This window comes from Capsicum annuum, chromosome 8, assembly GCF_002878395.1.
Source record: "Capsicum annuum cultivar UCD-10X-F1 chromosome 8, UCD10Xv1.1, whole genome shotgun sequence".
Classification (NCBI taxonomy): Eukaryota; Viridiplantae; Streptophyta; class Magnoliopsida; order Solanales; family Solanaceae; genus Capsicum; species Capsicum annuum.
Window position 1 is genome coordinate 110,812,404 of NC_061118.1, and position 15,395 is coordinate 110,827,798.

Genomic DNA, 15,395 nt, shown 5'->3' on the forward strand with positions numbered 1-15,395 from the left:
TTAAAGGGTTACACAAGACCCATATAGCCAATGGGTGGTTCTATGATGGTTAAGCTACATATACCCAGGTTAATGGTTTAAATTCATGCTAAACCCAATTCCCTTTCCCGGTATGGTTTATATATATATATATGTATAGATTTGTGTCCATATGGTTGTTTGTTTGGCTTAAAAGTGGGAATTACTCTATCCTAATCCTGATTACTTGCTAGCATTCACCTACTAACCCATCTTCAGGCGGTTGTATCCTCACGCGATGTAGGAATCAGCTATCCTGCTCATCCTTCTTAGTAATCAAATTTGGGATCAGCTATTAGATTGAAGTGGTGAGCTTTCATACTCCATAAGGATCCATTTCATATCATGGACATCTTCTCATAGTTTTGTTATTTTAGGAAGATTGGATTTGGCTATGGTTAGGCCATGTCCCAATCTAATATTGTTTTTCTTTTGGTTAGAGGCTTTGTGGAACTACTATGGTTTGGAATGGGAGGTCTCGGTAGTGGTGTCAACCTTAGTATTGACATTGGTATTGGGGCTGATACAGTTTGACTGAATTTATGATTGTTCCATACCATTATGTTATGCTATGGACAAAATATTGGTTATTGTTTTAATTTTTGTTAGGGTTGTTGGTTGGTAATGGGTGGTTGGACTTGCTTGTCTTTATCACGGTTATGGACCCATCCAAGAGTCTAGATTGGTACAAATGTACTATATTTTTATAAGTTTGGAATTCATCCGACTCAAGGTACATGTGTAATACTGCGGAAAATTTTCTTCGTAAAGATTTCGTGAGAAACATATTGAGTTCTACGGTTTAGAGCGATCTATAAATTTTTTGTGTAGTATTTCTAAGACGTTGACCTACCATTGTGTAAAGTATCTAATATGATTTCCAACGATATGTAGATCATCGAAAACAGACACTCGAGCGATGAGTTACGACCATTCCGTTCGAACTGTGAACATTAAAACGTGTAGGAAATTAAAAATTACTGCAGCCAGGCGAATTTCAGGGTCAACTTTAAACGAACATAAATCCTTGTACATAATGATCTGGGTGAGCTACTATATATCAACGGAGAGCTCTAAGCGTTCTCTTTCTAATGAAATTGGTTTAATCGAATTTGGCTGTCAGTGTGAAACTTTATGGTCGATCTACTTCAACCTATCAAAACAGTCCACCAAAGGATAGATTTGACATTATTTGTTTTTTAAGGGCAATTTGGTCATTTCACACACCCCTTCTTGGACGAAAATTTGTCCATTTAATACATAATTTAACCTTCAAAATTCAATTTCTCCATGAAACATTTGGGATAATGAAACCCTAGCCAAATTTCACCTTCAAATACCTTTCAGTCGCACCGTAGAAATCCAAAATTTATCCGATAAACGAACTCCTCATTTCAAGACCTTCAAGGAGCACCCATTATTTGTCCGAACAGGATTCCGTAATCAACAAGTCAATTTCAAGGTATGTGGGGTTTTGAACAAGAGCAATCTTCCGTTCTTCAGCCCAAAGCTTTAATTTTAGTACGATTTTACATGATTTTGCAAGTGAGATTATATCCAAATAATTCGATTGTGAGATTATGATGGTTGAATGAATAAACTTTCATTTATATGATTATCTCAATATTTTCATAATAAGATTTAATAATTATCATTGCGAATTACACACTTTTACCACGAGGTGGTATTTTGAATGATTTTGGGACGTATGTCGAGATGGTATTTTGAAATAATATTTTGAGAAATATGTCAAGCTTTATGCTTCCCAATGACGATTTGAATTACTGAATATATATTTGTGACATGAGATGTCTTGATATCTATAATTGTAAATTTCATATTTTTATTTTGAATGATTTCGAGATATATGTTGAAATGGTATTTTGGAATGACTGAGATTTATGATAAGCTTAAAGCTTCTTTATGACAAAATTGAATCATTGAGCATATTGAGATATAACATTTGAGATGTTACCATGAGTCTTGATATTTTCTCAAAAATATTCATGTTATCATGACTTGATAAATTGTTACATTTTGACATTTAAAAAGGTTGAGTTCTATTATTGAAATTTCATGATATTGGAAAATGGGAATACACTCAAATTATTTTATGAAGGATTTATAAGACTTTGAATTTTTTTACCAATATGGATATACATGATTACTTCATAACTCTACTTCTTAAATTGAGAATTTATGCTATTAATTGCATACTACTACAATGAATTGATATTTCTAAAGGCTTTCGAGATTAAAGTCGTGATTTGAGTTGTACTATGGGATATGTATTCTTAATATGAATTGAAGGTCTCAAGTTCTTTTCTAAAGACGTTGTCATGATTTAATTGTCGAATTGAAAGAATAATCATTTGAGTACATTGACCTTGAACTCGCAGAGTCGAGATGATTTTTGACTATGAGAAAAATTGATTTTGATATATATGTTGAGATAAATTTTGGTATTTTATTTTCGAATGATTTTGATGAGTTGAATTGTTGAAAATATTATGTATTGAGTCTTCATATCCTTGTCCAAATGTCGAGTCGGTGATGGTTCAATGCATTGATACCTTGTTGATGGTTAAAAAGATTGAAATGTTTTAAGTCGAAGTTGGGGTGAGGAATCCACAATTGTTGATGAATTATAAATTGAGATATTTGTTTTGGTCTTTATGATAGACCCTTGTAATGATCATGGTGGATCTCCTAATACGTTCTGAGCTTGTCAGGGAATAGTACTTAGCACCGCGATGGAAACTTGGTATTTCCCCAAACCTATGTGCCACTGTAAGGTTGTTTGATGACGATATTATTGGCCAGAGAGCCCGATTGTGATTATTGTAGTTTTAAGGTCGTACTCCCTGGAAAAGAGTATAACGCTCCCGCCAACGGGGGTTTCAAACGTTGGTATTCCACGTAGCTCACGTGGGGTTGTCGGTTATAGGAAACTCCCTTGTCCATAAAAGTCATGTTTGTTGAATTACCGAGTCACTTCGAGATTTGAGTCAAAGAGTTGAGATTTTATGATGAATTATGATTACCTAGGATGAATTTTGACGATATGATAATTTATGATGATTTATCATAATTTATGATTTTTGATGATTTACATGGATTATGAGATTTTACCATTTGAACTATTTATTATGAAAGTATGAAGAGTATGATTTGATATAACTCAAGTCAAGTGAGTCATAATTGTATGTATGCATGTTTTCATGAAATTGATGATGTTATTTAAAGTGTTGCATGCACCCCCACATACTCAGTACATTCTCTTTGTGCTGACCCCCATCTACTATTCTATTCAATTGCAGCATTCGGTTAGCAAGTATAGGAGTCCTTATAGTTCAAGGTCTTGTGTTGGTTGTTTCAGTTCAGAGACACTGTACCTTCTTCTGTCGGCCATATTGAGTGGAATAGTTTGGAGTCATGCCCCGTTTATGTATAGGCAAAACTAGTAGAGGCTTCATAAACAGTAGTAGTGGTTGATATATTCAGTCTTCTTCTTGTAGATGTATATGTCTCAGTAGAATTGTCACCTTGTAATTCCAATATTGTATTGAACAGATTCTGTATTGAGACATTTTCAGCTTCATTCTCTCAGAATTATGTTTTAAATCAGCTGCTTTTGAGTTATACCTATGAAAGGGTTAGAGTGGGGTCACTTGTGACCCTAAGCACCGTATGCATCTCGGGACTCAATTTTTGGGGCATTACAACATATTTGTTCCTTTGGTTGGGTAAAGGGGTTGGTCCTCCAGTCTCGGTTTGACTTGAGATAGCCATTATGACAAGGCCCTACTTTGGGTCGTGTTAGTACTATAGTGATAAAACTCAACTCACTTCCATAATTAAGGGGTGAGGTTGTCCTTGTCAAGTAACCCAATGTAACTTGGGGTCAATTCTCAAGGAGTGAATGCCATAGACATCAAACCAAGGTGTACTCAAATTACTATAAGGTTACTTGGAATGCTAATGAAAATGACATGTATAATTAAATGGTGTAATTGTTTTAAAACTTTTCACACAACCTTCAATAAATATGCAGTAAATACTATCTTTGATTTGAATTCATGGTTTTGAGAGATCTTTGGATTATGTATCCTTAGAGGTAAAACATATGGGGTAATCTTTCTTTATTATGGAATTTAGTTGTTAATTAATGGATAGGCTATGTCCAAGATCATTGAGGTCAATATTTCAATAAGACCCCAACGATTTAACCAATTGGCTCTTTCGAGCACCTAAAAAGTGTTGAGTTTATGTAACCACACAAAACCTTAACCACGCATCCCAATTTCTAGGATGATACTCTTGACATGATTTACACTCCCTAAGAACTTATCTTTAAGATTGCAAAGGGTAGTAAACCATAGGCTTAGTTGTTCACCATTGGTTTGTCCCTCGATAACCCTTTTTCGAGGATGTTATGGGTTACCTAATATTTTACCTCAATCCCTCTTTCGAGGATGACAAAGGGTTTCTAGAGCTTAAAGCTTTCACTCATCAAATCCATTGGGAGATTTGGAGTTTTCACCCAACAAATTCCAACATATAAGCTCAATCAATGGTGAAATCCATACTTAACAAATAAACTTCATGCAAACACAGCAATACCCATACACAATTACACTCTAGTTCAAAAAAACCCCAAGACTAAATTACTTACCCACTCATGAAAAAAGAAAAGAGAAATATAATATGTGGGTCAACCCAAGCTTTTTCCATCACAAAGAAACTGAGAAATTTGAGCCTCCCAAGTTAATTACAGACTTTCCCAATTAGGGTTTCAAGATTGGAATTCAAAACTATGTTACGAGTTAAGCAGTACCCAAAGGTGAAAGGGATTTTACTTATATATGATTTGGGATTCAGCCATGACATTTTACAAATCTGTGCTTGGGCTTGTCCTCGCTGATCCGTGATCGTGTGTGTTTGTCTACCACCATGGTTAGGTATCGGGATCAAGCTATACTTACCACTTAGACTGATTGCGACCGTAGCCTGAGGACTGCGGTCGTGGTAACTGAGGCTGACTTCTTCAAGTTTCCAACTTCACTTCTTTTGCTTCTATTTTCTCCCTTTTAGACCCATTCCACATATAATCATCTTCTTACTTTATGCCTCCCAAATGTGTGTGTTAGTTCACTTAAATCCATATGATACCTCATTTTCTAATACAAAACATGGTAGTATGCATGTATGATTAGTGCGAATGAGTGGTAGGATTACCATTCATCAACACCCCAACCTCATACCCTTGCTTGTCCTCAAGCAACACTACTTCTTTCTATAAGACCCTTTTGATTTATTCGCTTATTTATATTCCCAATGATCATGAAAACTCCAACTTGGTTGCTACCACAAAAAGCGTTTCACACATGGATAGAAAAGTATTAACAATATCCATCATTATAAAATAGAGTGACGAAGAATGCAATGGATATTGGGGAGAAACTATGTGCCGAATTAAAACACTCTAGAGGTGAATCAAAAATCGGCTACAGTAATTTTATACATCCACTCATCTCATTGTACGGATGATGACAAAATCACCCATCTTAATTAACTCACACGCCCCCTCACAAGAAAGAAATGTTTGCATACCTAGTTAACAATTACGAAACAAGGAAATTTAAGTGCAATCACTCACTATCTTAAGGAACTCTCCTTGTTACAAGTACGATGCCATAAACTTTCCCCTATTTTAAATCGCCACTACAATGACCACACTTGGTTGGAATTAACAAAGGGATTTTTGAACTTGTAATGTAGTTTTATAGTAGGGTAGGATAGCTATTTAGGACAATAAGTCTATACCCTCTATGAATTTCTACATCATATACTCATCACTTTTTGATTATTGAGACACTTCTTTGTCTTTTGTTGCTGTACCCACATTGTCTCTTTTTCTTTTCCTAAAGTATTTTCACCTTTTTTCCTCACTTCTTATGCTTGCCTCAATATTTATTCAACTCATTCTTTCGATGAACTATCTTTTCCTGTAAAGCAAAATGCTACTTTCTAGTTTTGAAGGTTCTTTTTGTTTTTATGACTTTGTGGCTCACTACACTTCCTTCCTCTTTACATCACCCCCAACTTAGAATTTTTACCTCAATTTGCATTCTTAAGTTCAAGGTGGATAGGGTTCAAGAGAGAGTAAGCAGAAGGGTCACAACTTATAATGTGGTTGCCAAAGAAAAGTCCAAAGGCTCAAAGAGGGTGACTAGGGGTAACTTCTATGTATTTGTGGGAATTTTAGGTTAAAGTAGGCTTCTAAAATCACAAGATGGACTATTATCATTTTACCTACCAAGCACAACCAAATTTTAGTTTTGAAAGACTAATGGGGCAAGTTCTAGATAATACATGTATACATGAGATATAAACAATTAAGCTCACACACACGACATGCGAATGTTGCCAAGGAGGGTCAATTGTTCTCTTTGCTTGAGACAAGGGTGGAGTATTAAAGTCAAATAAAGAGAGAGAAGATTGTCACAAAGTTGCTCATGTCTAAGCCTTTGACTTTTTTAAAATTCTTCAGAAGGAGGAGGTGTTTGCTTTTGTACCTAAGCTATGCATTATTTTGTTAATTGTGGAAACAATCTAAGCTATCATCTTATTGACAACAATATTATGGGAAAACTTCCATATGGTTAATAAGACTTCACCAATAGGTGTAAATGTGAATCCCAATCATTGATGCCATGGTACTCAAACTTCCCTTGCAACTATGGTTAGAAACTTAAATATCAAATTAACAAAACAAGAACAAAATAACTATTCCATTTAGATGTGGGCACCATTAGAGTTCCCAAATATTACAACGTAAATAAAAAATAAGAATTATCCAAAAGAGTAGAAAAGTATGCAGAATATCAATAATACATGCCCAAATCAAATAAATAAGGTGACACCCCCAACTAAAAAGGTAGCAGTGTCCCCACTACATAAATAATCAAGGATAAAAGATGTAAGGGTGTTCCCTAAATCCGCATCAAGGGCTGCTATCACTCTTAGACCCCGCATCATCACCATCCTCTTTATGATATGACCAATCACCTGGGGCCTCATTATCATTGTCCACTCAAGACGTAGGAAGCCTATTTCAGGGTTTTAGGACCTTTCATTGGGCCTTCAACCCTTTCCACATCTTGATAAAGAATTCATCCCTTGTTTTCTTCCTTATGATCATCTTTTCATATGAGCTCTGGAGGTCTCGGTGTGATTCTGAAAAAGAAGAGTAGGATTTCTCAAGCTAATAAATAGTAGTTTTTGGCTTCTTTTGGTTCTTCTTGTACTCGTCATGATTGGCACATGACACATATGAGTGATGGGTAATGGATGGCTCTCCTGGCCCTTGAGGCAAGAGAGACACAATCTTTTTTATGGTTGTAATATTGACTCTAATAACTTCAATAGGTCCCATGGTAGTTGGCCTATGAGGTTCGGGTTCGCTATATGTTGGATCTTCCATGTTGATCTTTCTTTTCTTTCTTTTTCCTGGTGTACCCTCTCCTTGAATCCTTAATGGGTAGATGGGGGCGCTAGGATGCACCTATGTATCACTAGAAAACTCTTCCACCCTCACTCTCTTGCAAAGATCAGTAGTCTAAAAGAGGTAAAAGAGATTCATACCACCTAGATTTGTAAAATAATCTATTTTATTGAGCATGAGTTGACAAACATCAAATCAAATGCCATCTAAAATATAAGAAACCATACTAGCATGTAATTTAGGAACTAATGTCTAGTGAGTGCAAAGAGATACTCAGCTATAAATAATGTGCAACCATATTCGAGCCTACGAAGTAAAGTATTTTTTATGGTTGGAAAATCTATCAAGGATCACTTGGTAAGCTCCTCCCAAGATGTAATTGAATCGGGTAAAAGTGAGTGGAGCCATAACACCGCTTTCCCTGTCAATGAAAATGGGAAGAGTCAAAGCCGAATGGATTCTTGTGTAATATGTGCTATGTTAGATGGTGCACAGACTTCCTCAAATTTCTTCAAATAGACATTTGTGTCCTCATATGCTTGACCCACATATATTCATTTCATTTTCAACATGTGAAGCATAATACTAGTCATATGAAACACACTATTCTCGTTGGTTTGCGAGATACGAATTGCCCTAATTTTCCCTACCTTATTTAATTGGCCCTCACCATCTAGTGGGGCATCAATGGGGCCCAAATTACTTGCATTATTGCTTATATCTCCATTAAAACTTTGATCACCTACAAAATATTCAAAAATAAGAAAAAAATTAAATTACTGCACTCTAGGTATTCCCAAGTAAGAATTGACTACAAAAGTGAAATCTGTATTTCACTTCCTGTCAACAGCTCGATTTTGATAACGCTCAAATCACTCCCATAATTGATAGGTGAGGTGGTCATTGTCAAGTAACCCAATGTAACTTTGGGTTCATTCTGAAGAAGTGAATGCTATAGACTTCAAACCTAGGGTACTTAAAATTACTATAAGGTTACCCAAAATGCTAATGAAAATGACATGTATAATTAAATTGGGTAATTGCTTGAAAATATTTCATACAACCTTCAATAAATACATGGTAAATGCTATATTTGATTCATATTTAAGGTTTGGAGAGATCTTAGGATTATGTATCCCTAAAGGTAAATAATGTGGGGTAACGTTGGTGTATTATGGAATTTAGTTGTTAATTAAGGGATAGGATAGGTTGAAGATCATTAAGGTCAATCTTTCAATAAGACCCCAAAAATTTTACCCATTGGCTCTTTCGAGCACCTAACAACTATGGAGTTTATATAACCACCCAAAACTGCAATCAAGCATCCCTATTTCTGGGATGATGCTCCTGACATGATTTACACTCCTTAATAACTTATTTCTATAATTGTAAAGGGCAGTAAACCATAAGCTTAGTTGTTCACCATTTCTTTGTCCCCATTAACCCTCTTTCAAGGGTGTTATAGGTTACCTAATATTTACCTAAATTACTCTTTCAAGGATAAAAAAAGGTTTCTAGATCTTGGACCTTTCACTCATCAAACCCATTTGCATATTTCGCATTTTCATCCATTAATAGTGCAACCACGAATAAAGTTCATGAGAAATAACTTATAGTGTTTTGGTTGTTTTCTAGTCAAGGGTGATGTGTATTAAGGCTTTAAATATGTCCAAACGATTGGGCGAATCAAAACATTCTTTACCGATTGAATTATTGAGAAGAATTTTGGCATTGTTAACTTAAAATGAGCATATATATCGTTACACTACGAATTATTGAGCCCATGACCTACCAAAAGATAGATAATTGAATTAGCTTTTCAGCGATACAAATTTCTCCAAAATCCGATACTGGAGAAAAGAGTTTTGCCTATTTTACTCCAGTATGTCAGTCTGGAAAATGTGTGACCACATTTTCTGACAGCCCATCACATATCTGACGGCATGTCATAAAAGGTCATCACAAATAGGCAGAAAATCATAAAATCCACCCTTTTGTGATGACATTTTGTGACGGCCTGTCAAAAATGTCATCAAACATATTTTTCTAGCAATTAAGGGACGTTTTTAAAAAGGTATTGTAGTATTTTCTACCCATTTTGACCCTCTATATATATCCAAGTAAAGAAGAAAACCTAATTCTTCTGCCGTTTCATCAAGAATTCTAAGGTTTTCTCTCCCTAAATTCAATCTAAATATCCCAAGAACATCGAGAATCCAACCATAGATTTCACAAATTGGTTCACGATTCAAGGTACCCAAGTCAAAAGCATCAAGAACCCTAACTCTAGAAGTGGAAAATGAGCCTATAAATAGTTTCTTCATTGAAATCCATAATCAAGGTATGTGGGGTTTGAACAAGAACACTACTTTTATTCTTGTGCCTGAAAATTTAATTTCTAATATTGATTTCCATGAATTTGCAAAGTGGGATTTCACCCAAATTATTCTATTAATAATTTCTGAGATTTGAATTGTTCAAGTTTGATACACAAGATTATTTCGTCATTTGATCTCTTAAATTGAGAATTTATATCATGAGTTGAATATTGTTATTATGAATTGATGATTTTGGAATGATTTGAGATAAGAATCAAGATTTAAGCTTTTCTATAAAATGTTGATTATTGAATATATATTGATATTTGGCACTGAAAGTCAAGAATGAATCTTTTGATGTCTTCCTAAATGTTTGATATTTGATATGATTTGATAAGCAAGCACACTTGATGTTGAGAAAGATTGTTTGATTTTGAGTTAAGTTAGGAATCCACAGTTGTATATGATTTATCAATGAGATATATTATTGTTTTTCTCTTTATGATAGACCCATGAGTTACTATTTATTAAAGTGGATTTCCTGACGTGTTCTGAGCTGAGTCTAGCAGGAGTATTTAGAATCAAGCGGAAAATATGGTATTTCCCCGAAACTACGTACCACCGTAGGATTGATGTTGATAATTTATGGGCCAGAGGCCGAGAATAGGATTGGGATGATAAAATTGAGGTTGTACTCCCTGGCAAGAGTATGACGTTCCCGCCAATATGGGGTTCTCTCCTTAGGAGAAAAAATGTTGGACTCCATGCGGCTCACATGGTTTAGTTTATGTCAGTTATAAGAAACTCCCAAGTCCATAATAGTCTAAGTTCCATAAGTTACTAAGTCACTCTAAGTCATGAGTCAAAGAGTTTGAGTTGAGTCCAATGGTTTATGAGATTTATAAAGCATGTGTTATTATTCATGATTTATGGAAAACATGTTTTAGGTAACTAAAGCGAAGAGAGTCATTATTACTAGCATACATAATTTTTTTATACATATATGATATTATTTAAGTATTGCCTGCACCCCCACATACTCAGTACATTCCCAAGTATTGATTCCCATAGTCTTCTGTGTTCTACATTTTCTCGTGATGTATGCTCAGGTGCTCCATATCAACAGCGACAGTGATCTTCGAGTACCTCTATCTACATTTATACAGTTGGTGAGTCCTTATGGGTCGAGGATCTATATCCCTAATTTTTGTCTTTATAGTAGATGGTGGTTTATTTCCCGTTGAGTAAGAGTCAGTTAGAGATCTATCCCCATGGCTCCTCAGTCTTATTTAGTAGAGGCTTTGTCATACTAGAGTACCAGTATGTACAGAACTTCGATATTTTTATTGTACAGGATACTATTTCTTCGTATTCCAGTATGTTCATGACAAGATTATTCTTCCTTATTATAGCTTAATTGTTGTCATAGTGAGTTATAGAAGTGATGACTGCTTCAAAGTGTTAGCTTGAGGCCAAGTGTGGCCTTAAGCATCGTGTGACATCTTGGGATGGGATCTTGGGGCGTTAAAAGCTTGGTATCAGAGCCTAAGGTTTAAAGAGTCCAAGGGAGTCTGAAAAGCTATGTTACGTAGATTCTTGACCATTTGTGTGTAGCGCACCACATCTATGAGCAAGATGCTATGGCATGTTTTAGGAAAAGTTATTTTTTCTTTCAAAATTCTATCGTGCCTACGACTGTTTCTCTCATCTATTAATTTGTGCTCTTTTATGACAGAAAATGCCTCCTCATAATCTTATAGAAACAATGAATGACCTTAACCTATTGATCCTTTAACTGAGATACTGACTCATGCTGAATTTTGAGTAGCTTTTCAGATGCTAGCCCAGGCAGTTACCACCAATGCTCAGGACAATGGTCAGGCCGTAGTCCCACCACCGCAAGAAGGTAATTCAGCGATAGCTCGAGTTCGTGATTATATGCAGATGAATCTGTCAGAGTTTTATGGGTCAAGGGTAGGTGAGGACCCACATATGTATCTTTCTGAGGTGAAAAATACCGCCAAAATTATGCATGTGACAGAGGAAAAAAGTGTAGAGCTAGCTTCTTATCACATGAAAGATGTTGCTTGTGATTGGGTGGAGATGTAGAGAAAGAGTAGAGGGGAGAATGCCTCTTCCTTGACTTGGCAGTTGTTCTAGGATGATTTCTTAGACCGATTCTTTCTCCCGGAGCTAAGGAAAGAAAAATTATAAGAATTTATGAACTTGAGATAAGGCTTCATGACAGTTAATGAATATTGTCTTAAATTTAACTAGTTGTCTAAGTATTCTCCCGGTATGATGGCTGATTCCAGAACCAGTATGAGTAATTTTTTGATTGGCGTATCGAGTTATGTTATGAAAAAGTGCATGTCTACTATGCTCAATAGGGAGATGGATCTTTCTAGATTAATGATACATGCTTAACATATTGAAGCGGACAAGGTGAAAGAAAGAGAGAAAGTAAGAGGGAATAAGAAAGTTAGATCAGAGCAGTAGGGATATAGTCAGACTAGATTTTCTGGAGGGATCTTCCCTCAATTTTAGAGTAGTTCTATTGTGCCAACACCGTCATCATCTAGTGCTCCCGTATCCAGAGTCAGGCAGGAGCAGGGTAATAGACCTACTGTGTATAGGCTCTCAGGATAGTTTGAGTAATAGACCTCATCCTCCCCCATGTTCAAAGTGTGGTAAGGACCATCCAGGTGAGTGTTTAGTCGATCCGAGAGGTTGTTTTGGTTATGGTAAGTTAGGCGACAAATTCAGGGATTGCCCATATGCTAGATAGGGGAGCCGTGATATTCATGTGCAGAGTTAGGCAATTAGTGCTCCAGCCCCTTTGGTTCGTCCTACTCCTACTCAGGGTGCCTTATCTAGAAATGCCGGTGGTCAGCAACAGAGTCGCTTTTCTGCAATACCAACTCTCTAGGAGCAGAAGGATTCACCATATGTTGTTACAGGTATGCTCCGTGTATTTTATTTTGATGTGTATGTGTTGATGGACCCTGGGTCAAGTTTTTTATATGTGACTCCGTTAGTGGCTGTGAATTTTGAGATCAATGCTGAAAAGATTCCTGAAGCTTTTCTAGTTTCTACTCCAGTAGGTGAACTTATTATTACTAAGAAAGTATATAAGAAGTTTTCTATCACTTTCCTTCACAGATTCATGCTTGCAGATTTGATTGAGCTAGTCATGGTTGATTTAGATATTATTCTAGGTATGGGTTGGCTTCACTCTTGTTATACGTCTATAGACTATCGTAGTCGTGTAGTCAAGTTTTAGTTTCCCAATGAGCCAAGCTTTGAATGGTCCAAAAATTTTGTATCTCCCAAGAGTCATTTCATAGCCTATCTTAAAGATAAGAAATTGATATCCAAGGGTTGCATCTATCATTTGCTTTGAGTTAAAGATACCAAGTTTGAGACTCTGGCCATTCCGTCGATCAGCATTGTTAATGAGTTTTGTGATATTTTTTTGGAATATCTCCCAGGGGTACCTCCTAATAGAGAGATAGAATTTGGGATTGATATTCTCCAAGATACATAGCCGATTTCTATTCCTCAATATCGTATGGCCCCCATAGAACTTAAGGAGTTGAAACAGCAACTCAAAGATCTTCTAGAAAAGGGTTTCATAAGGCCTAGTGTATATCCTTGGGGTGTACCCATTCTGTTGGTGCGAAAGAAACATAGTTCATTACGGATGTGCATTGAATATCGTTAGCTTAAAAAGGTCATGGTCAATAACAACTACCCTCTTCCTAGAATTGATGACCTGTTTGATCAGCTAAAAGGTGCCAACTATTTATCAAAAGTAGATTTAAGATTCAACTATCACCAGCTTAAAGTTAGGGAGTGTGATATTCCAAAAAAAGCTTTTCATACCCGATATGATTATTTTGAGTTTCTGGTCATGTCATTTGGGCTAACAAATGCCCCCGCAGCTTTTATGGACCTTATAAATTGGGTTTTTAGACAGTACCTGGATATGTTTGTTATTGTGTTCACAGATGATATTATTGTATACTTCCAAAGTGAGAACGACCATAAGATGATCTTCAAATAGTCTTGCCTATCCTTAGAGATCATTAACTATTTGTCAAATTTAGCACATGTGAATTTTGTCTAAGGTTAGTTGCTTTTTTAGGTCATATTATTTCTTCTGAAGGTATTCGAGTTGATCCTCTAAAGATAAAAGCTGTGAAAAATTATGCTAGATATATTTCCCCATCTGATATTAGAATTTTCTTGGGTCTAGCTGGCTACTACCATTATTTTGTTGAGGGTTTCTCTTCCATTTCGTCTCCTTTAACTCGGTTGACCCAAAATAAAGTTAAATTTCTATGGTTTAATTCTTGCGAGAAGAGTTTTTAGGAGTTGAATACTTCACTCACTTCGGCCCCTGTGTTGACCCTTTTAAATGGTGTAGATGATTTTGCGGTGTACTGTGATGCTTCTAGAGTTGGGTTGGGTTGCGTGTTAATGCCAAAAGGTAAGGTTATTACCTATGCCTCCATACAGTTGAAACCACATGAGAAGAACTACCCAACCTATGACCTCGAGTTAGCTGCAGTAGTCTAACCCTTGAAAATCTTGAGACAATATTTCTACGGTATTCATGTTGATGTCTTTACGGATCACAAGAGTTTGCAGTATATGTTTACTCAGAGAGTGTTGAATCTTCATCAGAGGCGGTGGTTATAATTATTAAAGGACTATGATACGAATGTGCAGTATCACCCGAGCAAGGCCAATGTAGTGGCAGATGCTTTTAGAAGGTCATCCATGGGTAGTGTAGCATAGGTCGAGGAAGATAGGAAGGAGTTATCTCATGAGGTGCATCGTCTAGATATTTTGGGAGTTATATTGCTTGATTCAGCTGAGGGTAATATTTAGGTCCAAAGTAGTTTTGAGTCTTCTCTAGTTTTGGAAATAAAAGAGATGCAAGATATGGATCCTAGTTTAGTCAAACTGAAGGAGTCAGTTAAAGAACAAAAGGTGGAGGTTTTCTCCTAAGGGGGAGATGGTGTATTGAGATTTTAGAATAGATTATGTGTGCCTGATGCTGAAGATTTGAGATAGAGAATTATTGTTGAAGTGCATGGCACGTGATACTCTATTTATCCCGATACTACCAAGATGTACCACGATTTGCGAGAAATCTATTGGTGGAATGGTGTGAAAAATGATGTAGCAAAATTCGTAGAGAAGTGTACAACTTGCCAACAGGTTAAGATAGAACACCAAAGACCCAGTGGAATAATGAAAGAATTCAGTATTCCTACTTAGAAGTGAGAAGAAGTAAATATGGATTTTGTGACTGGTTTACCTCCTTGTCGATGTCGTCAAGATTCGATTTGGGTCATTGTAGATAGGTTGACTAAGTCAACATATTTCTTGCCAATGCATACATCTTTCACCGCTGAGGACTATGCTAAGCTGTACATTCGAGAATTAGTCAGGTTACATGGAGTTCCTTTTTCTATTATCTCCGATAGGGGTACTCAATTTACTTCTCTTTTTAGGAGGGATTTTTAGAAGGGTCTCGATAC